General features: G+C 42.2%; 1 protein-coding gene across 4 annotated transcripts in view; it reads left to right on the top strand.

Annotated features, from left to right (window-relative positions):
* The window catches only part of CHST9 (carbohydrate sulfotransferase 9), a 205575-nt gene that overhangs the window by 156510 nt on the left and 29716 nt on the right, over positions 1-19349 (top strand). The gene's annotated exons all lie outside the window — the stretch shown is intronic.

The raw sequence follows: 19349 nt of genomic DNA on the forward strand, positions 1-19349 counted from the left end.
GTTGATCTGGAAAGAAGAGTTGAAAATCGCACAGACCTCAGAATTCACAGGATCTTGAATCGGAGTTGATGAAACCTAGTGTTTCGTTCTGAAGGCAAAAATATTTTCCACCAGCAATTCAAAAGCTTTTTTATCAGAAAACTGTAGAAGGTTCATGTTACAGCAGGGCGAGCAGGGGTTGCAAAGTGGAAGCAGAGAGACCGCTCTGCAGGCAGATGCCATCATCTCGTTGTGGGAAGCTGAAAGCTGGAGCTCCAGTAATGGCTCCAGCACAGAAGAGACGAATGTTGAAGATGTCCTCGAGAAGGTGCTGGAGACCAACCGATGGGCAGGCTAGGTAAGAAAAGAAAGAAGCAGAACTGACCCAAAGGCTTCAGGGTCTGGGTGACTTTGAGATCTAATGATAACACTGACCGAAATGATGAAGGCCAGAGGGGAACAGATTTTAAGAGAAAGATAACAAACTCTATTTAGACACTGAAGTATCAAGGTCAAGCTATGGAAAAGGAAATCAGATATGAAGCTTAAGTAACTTAGAGCTATACTCAGATGTCACTTGGAAACCTTCCCCAAATAGCTGATCTGAGACACCTCCCTCCTCCCTCTCACCAAGTGCCACCACCATAACTTACTTTCTTCATTCCACTTCCTGGCACAACAGTATATTCTATATGTGTTGATTTGCTGATTATTTATCCCCACCCCCCGTCCCGCCCCCCTCTATAATGTAAACTCAGTAAGAACAGTGTCATTTTTGTCCTTATCCATTGCTCTATCCTGAGTCGAGGGCAGCAGCTGGCCTGCAGTCTTTCAAAAACTATCTGGTGGAATAAAACCATTTTCATCTGCAGGCAAGATTGCCACATATATACTACTAACCAGAGGTCCTCTTCTGCCTGCACAGAGCTTCCAGCCCTTACATTATTTAGGAATTAATGGAGTGAAGGCAGGGGGAGAGGAATAATGAAGGAAGATGAGATGGTAAGGCATTAACACACAAAGGTGCACAAATTCAAACAAGAATAGACAAATAGTGAACAGAGCAGAGAGGAGCCCAGACCCCTTTGCTCAAGCATTGCGCCAAAATGAATTTCAAACATATCAAAGTTTAAAAGAAGAAGTCAAAAATAATAACGTGTGTAAGTACTGGAAGGAAATCAACTGTTTTAAACAGCCATGGATTAAGAAACATCTTCTAAGAACGGCATGAAATGCACGCAGCATAATGGAACATGTAATCAGTTTACTTCCCAAAGAGTAGAGATGTCCATACAAAATGTATTTCCCACCATCCAAGTCAAAGGACAGCAGAGAGTTAAAAATTCTTCAGAATTTGCACATAAATACCTAGTGCCTTTAATGTGCAGTGAGCTATTACAAATAAAAAGTAGCTGTGGGAGACATGGACAACTGTCAGAAAGGCAATCACCAGTGACTGGTAAACGTAAAAGCATCAACCTCACTCATAATATTTTTTGGCACTTTTTTCCTCTCATCATTTTTGAATTCCAGTTAAATCCATGAGTTAGCAATGGCAATGATTTCAAAGCTCGAGAATGCTAAAGGCCAGAGGATGTAGGAAAAACATACGCTCGTGCCTTGTTAGTGGGGATGTACATTTGTGTAGCCATTTGTACAGTCATTTAACAACCAATTTTAATTGTTTTTTAATTTTTTTAACATTTGTTCATTTTTGAGAGACAGAGACAGAGTGCAAGTGGGGGAGAGGGCAGAGAGAGAGGGAGACACAGACTCCCAAGCAGGCTCCAGGCTCTGAGCTGTCAGCACAGAACCCGACGTGGGGCTCGAACCCACAAACCACGAGATCATGACCCAAGCTGAAGTCGAACGCTTAACCGACGGAGCCACCCGGGCACCCCAACAGCCAAAATTTTAAAGTTCTAAGGATTTAACCTACAGACTATACTTGTAGTACATAAAGATAAAAGAAAGTTCATTGACAAATTGGTTGTAATTTAGAAATTTCTAAATGCATACAATAGCTAACTGCTAAAAAAAAAAGTGACGGATACTTTTCAGTAGAATACAATGCAATTATTAAAAACAACAGGGTGTGGCTATATAGACTGACAAAGAGAGGTTTAAAATACTGGTTAAATGAAAGAAAAAAAAGGGAAGTAGCTAAACACCACATATAGCATGGGCACATTGGTGGTAAAAAGCAAAAGGACAAATCTAAAAGTCCTTGCATGTGCAACAAAAACGTTCAGAATGCTGTACAAGAAACCATTAACTATGGCTTCCCGTGGGGAGTAGGACTAGGGAGTCAGGTGAGGCTTTTAATTCTCACTTCATACTTTCTTAATATTGGAAATTTTTTCACAGGGAATGTGACTACTTTTAGAATTTCGTACGAGAAAGAATAAAGCCCTCAACATTTAGTTTATACTATCCTTTCAACCTGTTCCCCAAAAGAGTGTATCTATAGCATTTGCTTGATTATTCCTGAGATTAAAATTATGTGAATCCTCAGGCTAGCCCAAGATATCTGCCACCTAGAACATTAGATTATGTAGCCTTCCAGAATCTTTTAAACTTTTGCAGGAACGTCCATAAATCCTTCGTAGAGAGGAACAATTACAGTCTTGTTTTCTTATCATCAGTGATCACCAAAAAACTAACCAGGGAGAATCTCAAATCCTAAAATAATTCATGGGCCTCCAAATAGCCAACTGCCCTTCACCTGTTTAGTTGATACCAACTCAGGATCCTCTCCAGCATCTCCAAGGGAACCAGGAAATTGATGGGACAGCTGTGAAGACATCCTGCCATAACAGGAAGATCTATGTTTAATTTCTTTGGGAGGCCGGACAGTTAATAAACAACTATATATGTGTATGTGTGTGTGCACATGCAGGTGCGTGCAAGTGGATGTATATGTGGGAGGCAGAGCCAGATTCTAAACCAGTACCGGCATTTTATCAAGGACTCAGTTTAAATCAAGAAATACTGAATACAATATTTCTATTCCCGCCATGTTGTTTCAAAAGAATTTAAGGCAGAGAAATGAAATTCTTTGAATCACCAAAGTACTAGGTCACTCTTCTTTCAATTTAAAATGGATCTATACTTCAGTTTTAGAGTGTAAGACAAGAACATACTTTTTCAAGGCTTTGACTCACTTTTGCTGGGCCTGATTTTTTCCAAGAGTTTAAAGGAGACTTCTTTAGGAAAACTGAAAGTGTCCTATCGGTTATAGTTTATCTTTGCTTTTTTTTTACAGCAGTGGCCATAGAAATCATAGCTTATATAAAGTATTTCAGGGGCGCCTGGGTGGCTCAGTCGGTTAAGCGGCCGACTTCGGCTCAGGTCATGATCTTGCAGTCCGTGAGTTCGAGCCCCGCGTCAGGCTCCGTGCTGACTGCTCAGAGCCTGGAGCCTGTTTCAGATTCTGCGTCTCCCTCTCTCTGACCCTCCCCCGTTCATGCTCTGTCTCTCTCTGTCTCAAAAATAAATAAACGTTAAAAAAAAAATTTTTTTTTAAAAAGTATTTCATCTTTTAAGCTTGCCAAAAAAATCCTTACTAGGAATGATTAACAATACTGAATTCTCCTAACTTACACTTCCCACGTTAAATGATCAGTTGGGTCCATCAGCTGGGAATGCTGGAGCCTTCGGAAAGAACAAAACAATTATTTGAAAAGAATAAAAGCAGCATTATGAATAAATCACATACTTTGCTAACAGCCCAAGATAGATCCTATACGGTTGTTCTGTTTTCATTGCCAATCTCATCTCACCGAGTGATAGATTCAGAATTGCAGAGGGTTTTTTCCCACAAGGTTCATTTCTTCAGGATCTTTCCTTGTCCTACTATGGAGATGTTTCCTACCTGAGTCTCTCACTAGGTCTACCAGTCAGCCACAAGCCTCTCTGATGCCTTTGCACATGTTCAGCATCTGATGGTAAGAGCTTGTTGCCATTGACTTTCCAGGTGCTTTGTGTTGTTGCAGGAGGGGAAGAGAAGAGTGAACGCATAGTAAGCTCTTCTAGGCACTTGGCACACATTATTCATTTTGTCTTCGTAGCAACACCCTGAAGTCAATCCCATTATTATCCACATCTCTCCAATTTGCAATCTGTGGCTTAGAGATGTTAAATAACTTGCCTAAGGCTGCCCAGCTAATGAGTGGCGGTGCTCAAACTTGAACTCAGGCCTGTGCGTGCCAAAGCCTATGCTACAGAACAGGGTCAAATTAAAGGGCAAGCCAGATGGCCTGCTACCCAGGGGTCCCGATCTATAAAAAGCATGGAATGTCACTGGAGTAAATGAATAATATGTTGTCAGTTCACTCAGGTTTCCACACACAACTCTTCACGTAGTTATCAATTGGCTGCCCTCCCAGCAAACGGACTGCTCTTGCAAGTGGAAATAACACTCCCTGGGCACCAGTACACATTTCCTCACACCGGTACGGGTTCATTTTTGTGCAACACAGGGCGAGGTGCACAGTGCAGCTTCCGGCCATGACCCACCAACCAGGTGACCCTCCTCACCCGAGGCTCAGCGTCCAGTCACAGCTCAGATTTTAAGCCCAAATAATGCCTGGCCCAGTGCTATTAGTTGGGAGTGGTTCCTCATATTAAGTTTTACGTTGTTTTAATAAGCTTCTCAAGAAGTCGTTTACTTTGGACAAGTAATGAAGGGAAGCAACAGATAACTCTTCAGAACATGAAAAAGGAGGTGTGCCTCTTATTTCCCAGATGAAACCTCCTGCCATCTTGACTCAGCATTACCTCTGACCCCTAGACAGGAAGACCTCCCATATTACTTTCCTTGCGCATTTGTTGGACCGCCTCTTTCTCATCCTGGTTGCTTTGTGCTCCCTCCTTGTGCAATACCGTGAAATACAGGCTCATTTCCTTTGGCCGTGTTCTAAAAGGGCACCACTCAAAGCCGCTCCTTCTTTAAGACAGGGCTTCCATCATTTCTCACATCACCACACACATAGAAAATGGTGTTACTGGTGTGGAATGCACGTACATTTGTGCGGTAAGCAGACAAGGCTGCTGGAGGTGGGAGGGTGAAGGGCCTGGAGACTTGGGATTTGGCGGGGGGGGGGGCCGCGCGGGGGTTGGTAACTTAGCACAGCTGTTTCTCTTCACTGTGCCCTCCTGAGAAGCTCTGCCATAAGGAACACTAGATTTTCCATTACTATGATGTGGACCTAGCTTTGATTTTTCTCACTTACAGATCGAGAAAAAGAAAACACATATAAGTGATGTGCACTAAATGGGAAAAAGAAATTTGAAGTTTGAAATGATCGTATTTGTTTCTGGAGGTTAAAAACAAAAAAAACTTGAGTGCCTTCTTCCCTTCTCTGTCTGCACTTGCATGAATACGTGATTGTCCTTTGCTGAGGTGCTAACCACAAAACCCTCTCAGCCCCCTGTCTGGGACAGGTGCAAACAGACCAAAGCAGAGGCAGCCAGTCCTTTCTAGGCACCGGTCCAGGAACCAGATGGGTGGTTGAGAACAAATGTACATTTTATAGAACCAATATCTTAGGAAGGCGGTTAACTGAAACATACAAGACACGAACCGCCTCTAAGTAAACCTATAAATTTTTGCACTAATTTCTTAGTGGCTAAGTTAAATGTGAGCAATGGAATAAAGTACATGATATGGATTTAGATTTGTTCTCCAATTTTTTCCTCATATTAAGAAATAATTGACATATATCACTGTCTAGGTTAAAGTCGTACAGCATGATGATTTGATTTACGTATATTGTGAAAGGTATATGCAATTTATCTGTGAAACCTATATTGCAATAGGTTCAGCTCACATCCATCCTCTCATATGGATACAATAAAAAAAGAAAGAAGAAAAAAATACTTCTCCCATAATGAGAACTCTTAGGATTTAGTCTTTTAACAGCTTTCCTGCATATCAGGCAGCATGTTACCTATAGACATCGTGTTATACGTTACCTCATAGTACTTATTAATCTAATAACTGGAAGTTTGTACCTTTTAACCACCTTCCTCCAATCCTCCTGCCCCAACCACCACCACCCCCCTTTGTCTCTGGTAACCACCTATCTGATCTCTTTGTCTATGATTTTTGTTTTTTGTTTTTTGTTTTTTAGATTTACATTTAAGTAAGATCATACAGTACTTGTCTTTCTCTCTTCTCCAATGTTTATAAAACTTTAGAGCTTTATTGAATGTCATCGTACTTGTGTTAGCTACATTAAGATCTCATTTGTGCTTCAATTTTCTTATGCTAAGTGAACTTTATGATGTCTCTTTAAATTTATCTAAAATTTTCTTCTTATAAAACCAGGGTTTGGCTGCCCTGGCTATAAATATTTAGGTTGTGCAGTCATTTCCACTGGCCTTCCTACAATTGTGATAAGCAATACTGTACATAATAAAAGTGGCTACATTTATTGAGCACCTACTGTGTACCAGGCACATTGTCCTAATTATGATACATGCATTATGTCATTCATGAAAGTCAACTCATGAAAGCCTCAAGAGGTAGGTATTATTCTGATAATCCCCATTGTTGAGAAACAAGGTTTAGAGACGCTAAGTAAATTGTCCGAGATCACACAGCTGGTAAATAGAAGACTTGTGGTACTGGAGCCCATGTTTGTCTGATACCCACGTCTGTGCCGTAATCACTACTTTCTACCGTCACAGAATATTCTTTACGTTGCAATAAGTGCATACATTCGAAGAGACACGTAAAGAATTGTTTCACTTATTGTTTTAATGCTCTTTAAAAATCCAAGCTTGAATCTGTGCCGCCCAGCACCCTAGGGCTCCATGAAGTTATTCCATTTGAACAGCTGGGGGAGCTTGAAGGCAGCTAATCTTTTCATTCTCTGAGTTCTCAGAAATAGACCCAACGGCTTGGTACTAAGCCACCAGCATTAGCTTTTATGACTAGTCCCAGTGATGACTTACCAGGCGCAGACTTCTAGAAGCTTGGAGATACTTCCAGGCCTAACTAAAAGTGTGTGTCTGGAGGAAGACAAGATGTAGAAATAGAGCCAGAGTCTGTGGTGTCCCAGGAGTGGATCTGTGGCAGAGGAGTGAATCTTTTAAGTAATTTATTTGTAAAACGAGAGTTTATCAGATACTTGAAGAGAGGCACCATGAGGCAGCAGAAAGCACAGGGCATGGAGAGGTACACTGGTTGTGCCATATTGTGGATATTTAAAGTATTTACCTGGTTCAAAGCTCACAACTATATTTAAATGAGCCTGGGTGGCTCAGTCGGTTAAGGGTCCGACTTCGGCTCAGGTCATGATCTGGTGATCCGTGAGTTCGAGCCCCTCCTGGAGCCTGCTTCAGGTTCTGTGTCTCCGTCTCTCTCTGCCCCTCCCCTGCTCACACTCTGTCTCTCTTTCTCAAAAATAAATATTTAAAAAAAATGTATTCTCAGAGAGGTCTTATTCCCAAACATATTCTCTTCCACGCAGCCCACTCACACCCTTCCCCATAAGGAACGATTTCCATTAGTCTCCGGTTTGTTCCCTCTACCTTCTTTTACAAACATAACCATACAGATATATACACGTTCTTATGTCACAGAGATCTTCTCTACTGTCTTTTTATAACTAAGTAATTCTATATTGTGTGGATGTACACACAGTTGTTTCTAATGGGTTATTTGTTGTCTTTTTCATTACTTATAAGGGTGTAATGAGCAATCATGTGCACATATTCTTTATATTACAGAGGTGTATCTTCAAGGGCGAATCTAGGAGTAAGAGTCAAAAGGTTGATTCAAGAGGCAACTTATTAAGCATTTTATTAGATGTTGACAGTTCTCCTCCCGAGGGGTTGTCACTGTGCCCCGAATGCCGGCAATGTAAGAGTGACTGGCGGCAACGTAAGAGTGGATCTTTCCTGACTTGTTCATGTCCTTGATACCACACCCTTGTTAAATTTCTTATACCTTCCTGGCCCCTCTCTTTATCTTTCTGAGCACCTTTTCCTCTGATCACACGTAGCCCCATTTCTTCCCATTCTAGACATCTCGTCCCTAGATGCCCCATAGTTACTGAAATGATGTACCAATCAGAACAAGTATTATCTTACCTTCTGAAACTGCTCCTTGGACGGCCCCACCATCCAGATAGACACCAAACTTGGAACCTGCTAATTGTCCTGAGTTCTCCCTCTTACTAATCCATCGAGCAGTTGCTTTTACCTCCTGCACATTTCAGGAACGCATCCCTCCTCTACATCTCAACACCACCTCCTCCCCCAGGACCTCCTTGCCTCTCCCCAAGAGCCCTGCTATGGTGTTCTCGCTTGTCCTCTGCCTCTACCCAGTCCTTCTGAAAATCATCTCAACAGGGTGGCCATGATGAGAGTTTTATAGATTTCAAATTTCTGCCTTGTTTGCAGTCAAGGGCATTGAATTAACTTTCTGTAATCATTGCTGAATAGCTAATTCTTAAAACATACCCAGACTTCAGAAATGCTCTAACGTGTGTGGAAGAAACCTTGGGTAGCAATTTAAAATGAGTAACTCACGGGGGCGCCTGGGTGGCTCAGTCGGTTGAGCGTCCGACTTCAGCTCAGGTCACGATCTCGCGGTCGGTGAGTTCGAGCCCCGCGTCGGGCTCTGGGCTGATGGCTCGGAGCCTGGAGGCTGTTTCCGATTCTGTGTCTCCCTCTCTCTCTGCCCCTCCCCTGTTGACGCTCTGTCTCTCTCTGTCTCAAAAATAAATAAATGTAAAAAAAATTTTTTTAAATGAGTAACTCATGGATTGCTTTCTGAAAGGGACCCTTCACAGGGTCAGTGTTATTACAGAAGAAATATAATGTATCCAGTTATTTCAGAACAGCATCATGCTAGTTTTTATTTAGCAAATATCCTCTAAAAGACAAAAATCTCTATAAGTAGGGAACGTAAACAAAGCCCAGAAGAAGAAATGTTCTAGTTACATGAGATTGTGACTGGTGATTCAAACCACCAAAATATTACTGACCTTAACTTGGTTAACAGAGAATGACAGAATTACAAGACAGTGAGAGGAAGCAAATTAGCATCTTAAGTTCTTATTTATACTGTTTCGTGTTTTAAAGGTAAGGAGCATTGTATATACATATAAATATTTTTTTTAAGTTTTGAGGGACAGCACGCGCAAGTGGGGAAGGGGAGAGAGAGAGGCAGAAAAAGAATCCCAAGCAGACTCCGCACTGACGGCACGGAGCCTGATGCGGGGCTCAAACCCACGAACCCTGAGATATGACCTGAGCCAAAACCAGGAGTGGGATGCTTAACCAACGGAGCCACCCAGGTGCCCCTGTGAGGAGAATTATATTGATAGCACTCACTATAGTACTCGAGCGGAATTAATATTTTATTTATCTGCATCATAGTACTCTAAAGATTTATGTTCTCTGTTCTTTCAAGAAAAAAAAATAATGAGATATTTTAAAAGAAAAAATCATATAAAAATTCATGTACAAAATGGTTTAGGGATTTGTGAGTGTGGGTGCCTTGTTCAAATTATGACTTTCCTAGTAACAGCCAAACCTAACCAGAGATACATCTTTTCCAAAGGGAAGAAAAATAACAAGAGAAAATTATTCTGTCACCATTGAGAAACAGAATAATCAATGTTTTCCTGCTAAGTGAAAAAAAAAAAAATGGTGAGCTTTAAAACCCAAAAATCTTTTCTTACAAAAAGCAGGAAGCCAGGAATCAATTTTTATTCAAATGAATATTAAATGATTTCCCCCTAATTAATTTAATGATGTAAGTATCTGATTAAAGAAGAATTTGCTATGGTACAACCCTAGATCTTGTTCAGTTTTGTTATTCCTGCCCTTTCCTGGGTAGTAAAAAAGGATTTCCACCACAGAATTGATTCATGACACCCTCTCTGTGCTATCCTACTGTTCTCCCCATTGCCAACCCCCTCACTCTTGACCCCCACTCCTGGGCTAGGAGGGGTGACTGGATATACTTAGGAACTACGAAGTGTACAACAAACTAACAAATGGCAAAATTCCCCAAACTGCCAAAAAATATAGAAAAAGTAAGGGAAATGAAATAAACGTATACAAATCATGAGCCTCTCCTCCCCAGTGGTATTGTACAGGATAATATCACATCGCTTGATACGGGGAAAATGGTGCCACATGGAGCCACGTAAGAGCTGCCTGTTTACACCTGGTCTCTGGTGGCTGAACCACAGACCCACCACATGCCACAGCGTGACCCCAGATCATACAGAGGGACCACCGACGAAAGCGCAGCCTTCACTCTTTCTCTCCACAGAACTGTAACCTACACTACCCAAACAGACTCTCTGGAGGTATGTTTACATCATGTACAGAGAGCTGGGAGATTGACTAACAATTACAGCACATTAACAATCCTTTCAGCTACTTCTAGCCTTAAGTGAGTAAGTGTTGATGTATGGAAAAGAGGTCATTGAAAAAAAGATCCATAAATACTGTCCATAGTCTCTAAGACTCTAAAAGTTAGCTAAGAATAACCAGCTCGGTTCAGTGTTGCCGTTCAGTGTTGCTCTTTTGGAAAAATCTTGTTTGGCTTAAGCTCTTTTTTGAATTTGAAAGAAAACTTCTTTAAGGGCAGTCACCAGCGGCCAGTGATTTCATCAGTTATAGCTATGTAATGCGACCTCCATAAAAAACCTGGAAGGACAGAGTTCAGAGAAATTCTAGGTTGGTGAACATGTGCAGATTCAGGGAGAGTGATATGCCCAGAGAGCCTGGAAGCTTCTGTGCCCCTTCCCACATACCTTGCCCTATGCATCTTCCATCGGACTCTTCCTGGGTTATATCCTTTTATAATAAGCCAGTAATCCAGTGAGTAAAATATTTCTTAGTTCTGTGAACCTCTCCAGCAAAGTAATCAAACCCGAGGCGGGGGTGTTGGCACTTTGCGTCTATAGCTGGTCAGACAGAAGCACAGAAGACTGCCTAGACTAGGAACTGGCATCTGAAGTGGGGGTTGGGGGCAGTCGTTTAGGGCTGAGCCCTTAATCTGTGGGATTTGTCACTCTTTCCAGGTAGATAGTGTCCAGACTGAGTTAAATTTGTGGGATACCCAGGCAGCATCCATGGAGAACTGAGTTAATTGTTTAGTGTGTTAAAGAAAAAACACACGTTGGACTAGTGTCAGAATTCGTAGCCTTTGACTCACATCCAGGACCAGTGGATATAAGCTCTGAAACCAGACTTCTAACTTGCTAGTGCCTGATAGTAAATCCTTCTTTTGGCTTAGCTTCTTTTGGCTTAGCTTAGTTTAGCTTAGAGATGGCGTCTCTTCGTGTTCATTGTGAACGATGTAAACTTTGAATTCCATTACCCGAGGAGGCACAAATCATTCAAATATAAATAAGTTACAGGAACTCCTGGGTGGCTGAGTCGGTTGAGCGTCCGACTTCGGCTCACGTCACGATCCTGCGGTTTGTGTGTTCGAGCCCCGTGTCGGGCTCTGTGCTGACAGCTCAGACCCTGGAGCCTGCTTCCAATTCTGTGTCTCCTTCTCTCCCTGCCCCTCCCCTACTTGTGCTCTGTCTCTCTCTGTCTATCAAAAATAAATAAATGTAAAAAAATTTTTTTTAATATAAATAAGATACAGTGTTTCCCAAAGTTCTGATTTGGTGTTTGTTTCCCTCTCTCTGCTTGTAAAATGAGTCTTGCGTCCTGAGCTCTCCCTGTCATCTCTCTACAGAAGATTGCCTGATACTGACCTCTTTCCTGAGCTCACTTTCTTCATCCTCTAGAATGTCTTACTGGTATTTTAAACTTAACCGATGAGGAACTGAGCTGATGATCCCACCTCCACCTTACTCACCAAATTTACTGCTTTAAACTGGCTCGATGTCCTTATTTCCACCTTTGCATGAAGCACGTCTTCTCCCAAGGGGCTACACTTAAGATCTTGGCCATCTCTGGAAACTGACTAGTGTACAGAATTGTTGAATCATTATCAGTGTAGACCTGAAACCAGCATAACACTATGTGCTAGTTATACTTGAATAAAAAAATTGAAAATAAAAAAATACACACAAAACAAGAATAGAAAAAAGATCTTGGCTGTCTTTAATTCCTTTCTTTCCACTCTCCCACTGCCCCAGAGCCCCCATCTGAATTGTTAAGGCTGCTCCACTCACCCAGTAAGTCACCTTCTACCTCTATTCTTGTCTGTGTCCCCCCTCCTCCAGCCAAAGCACTGTTAGATTAATCTTTAAACAGGTTTGACCAATTTCTGGCTCAAAAACCTTCTTGAGCTCCCTTAGCAAACAAATGTCAAAATTTCTCCCTAAGTATTTAGGGCCCTCCATGATACTGTTTTATCATACAGGTTTTGCCTTGCCTCTTATTACTCACTGATATACATATAGACTCCCCTGAAGTCAAGTGCAACTGTTCGCTACTGTCTGTACATGCCCCATGCACCTCTTAGTTCTGTTTTTGTTCACGCTCTTCCTTCTGTGCGAAATACCTTTCCCCCAATCTGCTTCTGCTACTAACCTACCCAGATCAAATGCTATTGTCCCATGAGGCATTCCCAGTTTTCCCCACCAAACATTACCTCCTCTCTTCTTTTTAAAGTTTATTTATTTATTTTGAGAGGGAGAGCACGAGCAGGGGAGGGGCAGAGAGAGAGAGGGAGAGAGAGAGAGAGAGAGAGAGAGAGAGAGAGAGAATCCCAAGCAGGCTCTGCACTGTCAGAGTGTCAGAGCCCGATGCAGGGCTTAAACTCACAAAGCGCAGGATCATGACCTGAGCCGAAACCAAGAGTCAGATGCTTAACCGACTGAGCCACCCAGGAGCCCCACCTCTTCTCTTTTTACTTGTGCCACTTCTATGGGAATGTTCGATCTTCCTCATTCTTTCTAGGGCCAAAGAATTTAAGTAACTAGAAACAAACTTAGAAACCATCTGTACTTAAAACATTGTCATTATGCACCAAAGACAAAGCAAAGACCAGAGGAGCGAAGTTATGTGCTAAATACTGTACAGCTGGACCAGAAAGACAAAGCCAAGACCTGAAAAGTCTGAAAGCGAATCCATCCCCATTTCTATGGTATCAAGATTTAAATACCTTCTGATCTGAGTGCTTATACACTTTACTAATAATCCCTTACAGCTCCGTGATTTCATGGTGTTGCCTTTTTGTTTGGTCATCTTGTTTCCCCTACTTTACTTCTGTGTCTCCAGCACACAGACATATTGTCCAGAATGGATGCTCATTAAAATATTGCTATAGGATCAAATGAATGAATTTTGCTAGAGTCAAAGCATCTCCAGGCTTGGGGATAATCTGAAAATCCTTTGGCCTGAAGCCTGTGGCTGTTGAGGGCTCATCCATTCTTGACTTACCCAACATTTTTTGAGTAGTTCAAATTACATCTTTAACTCATAAAATTTGAAAATGTAATTGAGTACCCCAAATATATTTAGAGACAAGGAGAGGAAACCAACATTAATGCATTCATCTCTTAGGCTGAATTAAATTCACTTTGATACTAGATTGTCAACTCAGACTCAAATTATTTAACTGTTATGGAGCCCTCACTCTAGCCATATCAGACGCTTTCTAAAATGAACTAAGAAGTAAGTAATAGCAATCTAATGTTTCGGCTTATACCAGAAAAGGTATCTGGGTACTTTTCTGCCTCTCATACAGGTGTGCGTGTATACACGTATGTGTGCCCACATTGACACAGCCCACACATACACACGCAATCCACTTGCGCCACAAGTGGATCCACAAGTGGATCTTTGAAAAATGGATTACTGCAGCTCCAGCGGGAAATTCTCTGATGGTGGTGCAGAATTAAGTCGTTCATTATTATGACAATTAAATTGTTATCACCATTGTCATTGTTATTGAAAGCCCTGATTGGGTGCCACCTGCCTTTTTCTGAAGTAGAATTATAAACAATGAGTACCGATTTTTCAAGTGTCAAGAGATCAAGGTAGTAGCTGTAATACAACTACCTGACGATCCGTCTTTCCAGATAGTTCTCAGTGGGGGGTAAAAAAAAAGCAGTTAATAGCACTCTTTGGGACAAAGTGGAGAGATAACATGTCTACACTATATATAGGTACATGGTCTTAGTAGGCATTTGTCACAGAAGCAGACTGACTTCAACCAACAGATTACATCAAACTCATTTTCTAGACAAAGAAACTGAGGCTTGACAGGGAAGGAAGTATCGGCCCAGGGAGAGGGGATCATGAGCTCCTGTAATTCACTTAGCCCCTAGGTTCCTGCACCCCTCATCCTTTTTCCTCTCAGTGTTTCAGGGCATTGTTCCTTCAGTTTGCACTAAGTTGGTTGGAGGTAGGCACCATAGGTTTGATTGATACAGCAATTTGCATCTCAAGGCATCGCTCGATAAATACAGTGCAATGAAAGGCCACTCTCTCACAAACCAATTTCCCCCTCTGGGCTGACTTTAGAAGCTCATTGATGTCACTTCCTTCCTCAGTCAGCAAGTGAATTTTCTTTAATTCTCAAGACCAGCTGTCCATGCTGTCAACAGAAAGTTATTAAAATTCCTTTAAAGTGAATAAAAATAGCCTAAAAGCAAATGTAGTTGGAAACAGGAAAGAATCAGTATGCAAAGTCCACAAACCTCTGAGCAAAATAATGTTGATCCAGCCAGAGATTTCAAACATTGTATATTCAAGATGCTAGAAAAAATAATTAAAAGATGCTAAACCACATACTTCTTAATCTTTTATTAGCAAAGGCTTAGGCAGTTACAATTTATCCCCTAAATTCCATTCCTCTTTTTCAGATATGATTTGAATAAACTTGGGAATGACTTAGGTTTTCCTTAAGTGGGATTCCCTCCTTTTTTCTTGCCTTGGCCGGAGAACATTTACATCTCCACCAGCCTAAGACTATCCGTAAGCAAGAGAAAAAAAATTATCATTAGCCGCAATCATAATCACCAGGGCCACAAAATAATTATATATTTTAATTCATTAGAGTTTTAATAGCTCAAGGGAGAAGATGATTTTTCTTACATTTAAATAACTGTAACTCACAGAAATGTCTGGCTTCTGAGCCCCTGTGATCCTCAGCCGACTAAATGACCTCAGTAACTAGAAGCCTGCCCTGTTATCATCTGAATCAGCCCTTGCCTTACCCCTCAGTCTCCCAGCATAGCACCTGCCTTGTTGTCTGAACTGGACACAGCCTGGCCACTTCTCCCACCAACAGTCCCCTGCCTCTTCCTCATTCGGACAGAGGACACAAATCCTGGACTCAGTCTGACCCTTTGCCAAGGAGACTTGTGCCCAGCCTGTCTTGTCATCCCACGACACAGCCCAGGTTTGTGCCTTCGGTTCCTACATGTAGCTGTAGCTGGGGCTTTCACAGATGTATTACTCTTAAACTTCTGGAAGTCAGACGCTCCAAAATGGTTTCACTAGACCAGAAGAAAAGTACGGCAAGACTGCATACCTTCAGGCGGCTCGAGGGGAGAATCCACTTCCTTCCCTTTGCCTAGTCTGGAGGCTGCCCACATTCCTGGCTCGTGGCCCGTTTCCTCACTGCACCACTCCAGCCCCTGCCTCCTTCCCTCTCCCTTTGATTCTCCGTCCTCTCTCTTAGAACGACCCTTGTGATTATATTGGGTGCATCCCAATAATCCCAGATAATCTTCCCATCTCAAGACCCTGAACTTAATCATATCTGCAAAGACCCTTTGCCATGGAAGGTACCATATTCACAGGTTTCAGAGATTAGGATGTGGACATTTGGGGGGGGGGCGTTATTCTGTTTACCATAATTGCCATGTCAGTTTTCATAACTTACAGATATCTTCACTTTAATCATGGGGACAAGCCCAGAGGGCTCCTTTTATAACTTCTCTTTACATTCTGTTCCTTTTCCCACTGTATGTTTGGTAATACCATTATCCACCAGCTCCCCTAGCTGAAAACCTAGGGATGCTCTTGCTCCCTGCTCCCATACTTCCCACATCCAGTCAGTCTCCAGAATCCACCTCAGAAAGGCCACCAACTCCAGGCATCCCTCCATCTCTGTTCTCCCTCCCGGGCTGAGACCCTCATCACTCCTGCCTGCACACTGGGCATGCCTGTTGCTCTCTCTGCCACCTGTCTGCCCCTCACCGTCACCCCATCCTCCACACCACCACCCAAACCATCTTTCTCAAGCACAGCTTTGGTCTCCTCACCCCCTGCTGAAAAGCGTCTGCTGGCATCCCACGGCCTGAACACCCCTTCTCAGCCTCACGTCGTGCCAACAACATCCCATGGCTGTTCTCTTACCCTCCTCCCACGCTCTATACTTCCCACCTGCTGTGCTATATGCTTTCACTCCATTAGCTACTCAGAACACCTCGAGAGTCACCCAGATACACCATCTTCTTGCCTCTGAGACTGTTCTTCCTGTCACGGTCCTGGGAATGCCCTTCGAATGCCCTTCACTTATCCTTTGCCTGCAAAATTTATTTTAGTCCTCACAAATCTGGAAAGGGGTAGGTGTTATGAACTCTTTGTTACAGATGGCCAAACAGGCAGGGCATCAGTTAATGGGCCCCAAATCAAACATCTAGTAAATGGGAGGGCTCTAATTATATAGGAGGTTGTTGTCTCTCCATTTGCTGGAGTCCAGTGGGCTGCTATATTATTACACGAAGATGATCTGATTGTTTGGGCTCTCATTCTTCTCTCAAATTCCTTCAGATTTCCCTTCGTTCCTAAGGAAACAAAACTAAGATTTTGTAGTGTGGCTGCCATCCCCAGGATCCCCGCCAGCCTATTCTGCAGTCAGCAGCCAAGAGTTGAGTGGTCTTTGAAAAATGCAGATTTGACCCTGCAATTCCAATGTCCCTACCTGGCCCAAATTTCCTTAATGGCTGACTTCCCACTGCTCTTGTAATGCTCATAAATCTCCCCGAGGCATCTACATCACTAGCTGCCCAGCGTCATCTGACATCACACACCCCGACCCTTATTTCTCTACTCTGGCCTTATTGGCTTCCTTTCCAGGCCTTGGACCCCCTAAACTCCCCCTTGTCACATGGCTTTGCACATGCTGTTCCTTCTGCATGGATGTTCTCCTCCCTCTTCTTGGCAATACTGATGATCTGATTCAAAAGGCCAAGCTTTTCTCACAAACCATGTTGCCTCTTCTCTAAACATTCGGCATATAATCCAACAAAGAATCTATTAACACATATCAGCCATATCTTATTGGGCAATGCCATTAAAAAGTGAAGGAAATTGGTTCTTATTATCTAAGGACTCCAAGATTGGCCCCTGGCATTTTGTGACAGTGACATGATTAAATAGTCCACTCTTAACACCATCATTCCATTTTGGATGTTCCTTATACTGTATCTCATGTACCACCTTGCCAGATACAGAGCACTTAGTAAACTTTTCAAATATACTTATTTTTGGTTAATTAATTGATTGGTAAATATCGATTATTCATTACATGTCTTTAAAAAAAAAAGTCTGGCATGTTTTCTTAAACAACTAAACATGCAGCTACCATAAAATCCAGCAACTGCACTCCTGGGCATTTACCCCAGAGGAGTAAGGACTTGCACTAACCAAAAAACCTGTACACAAATGTTGATAGAAGTTTTATTCATAATAGCTAGAAACTACCGAGATGTCCTTCAATGCGTGAATGGTTAAACACACTTTGATGTTCCTCCACTGGTGAACGGATAAAGAAGATGTGGTACACACACACACACACACACACACACACACACACACACACTGGAATCCTACTTGGCCATCAAAAAGAATGAAATCTTACCATGTGCAACAACATGGATAGAGCTAGAGTGTATTATGCTAAGTGAAACAAGTCAGGCAGAGAAAGACAATTCTCATGATTTCACTCATAATGTGGAATTTAAGAAACACAACAGGTGAACATAGGGGTAGGGAAGGGAAAAAAAGATAAAAACAGAGAGGGAGGCAAACCATAAGAGACTCTTAAATACAGAGAGCAAACTGGGGGTTGTAGGAGGGGAGATGAGTAGGGGGATGGGCTAAGTGGGTGATGGGCATTAAGGAGGGCACTTGTTGGGATGAGCACAGCGTGTTATATGTAAGTGATGAATCACTGGGTTCTACTCCCGAAACCAAGATTACACTGTATGTTAACTAATTTGAATTTTTAAAAAAATAAATTTTAAATAAATAAATGCATACATCCATAACATATGTTTGTACATCCATACTATGGAATACTACCCTCAGTGAAAAGGAATGAATGTACAGGAATACACACAGCAACATGGATCTCTGGAGAACCCTGCTGAGAGAGAAAAACCTATCTGAAAGGTTATAAAATGTATGATTCCATTTATATAATATTCTTGAAATGGCAAGACGATAGAAATGGAGAACAGATTAGTGAGTGCCTGGGGCTAAGAGGGAGGAGGTGGGAGGAAATAGGTGTGGCTATAAAAGGACACCTTGAAATATCTCTGTGGTGTCTGAAATGCTCTATCCTGGGGCGCCTGGGTGGCTCGGTTGGTTAAGCGTCCGACTTCGGCTCAGGTCACGATCTCACGGTCCGTGAGTTCGAGCCCCGCGTCGGGCTCTGTGCTGACAGCTCAGAGCCTGGAGCCTGTTTCACATTCTGTGTCTCCCTCTCTCTCTGCCCGTCCCCTGTTCATGCTCTGTCTCTCTCTGTCTCAAAAATAAATAAACGTTAAAAAAAAAAAAAAAATGAAATGCTCTATCCTGACTGCCTCAATGCCAGCATCTTGGTTGTGATACTGTGCTATCTATCGCTCTTCCAGATGTCACCACTGGGGGAAACTGGGTAAAGGGACACAGGATCTGTCTGCCTTATTTCCTGCAAATGCAAGTGACTGAACAATTATCTTAATTAAAATTTTAAAAGAATCTGTTTAATAAAGTATGTATCCTACCAAGATGTTCACAAGCCCAGAATACCACAGTGCCATAAAATTTCTTCTCTTTATTTTTTTTTAAGTTTTCTTCACATTTATTCATCTTTGAGAGACAGAAAGAGACAGAGTGTGAGTGGGGGAGGGGCAGAGAGAGAGGGAGACACAGAAGCTGAAGCACGCTCCAGGCTCTGAGCTGTCAGCACAGAGCCCCACGCAGGACTCGAACTCATGAATCGCGAGATCATGACCTAAGCCAAAGTCAGATGCTTAACTGACTGAGCCACCCAGGTGCCCCTCTTCTCTCTTTCTTGATGGTTGTTTGTTATTTATTATTACTAAGGATTGTTCTTCCCTTTTATTTAAGACATATACAACACTGATCACGTTCAGGTTGTTTTCAACATGGAGGTTTATTATTTTATTTATTTTAATTTTTTAAGTTTATTT

This window comes from Herpailurus yagouaroundi, unplaced genomic scaffold (assembly GCF_014898765.1).
Source record: "Herpailurus yagouaroundi ecotype Mexico unplaced genomic scaffold, PumYag 142, whole genome shotgun sequence".
Taxonomy (NCBI): domain Eukaryota; kingdom Metazoa; phylum Chordata; class Mammalia; order Carnivora; family Felidae; genus Herpailurus; species Herpailurus yagouaroundi.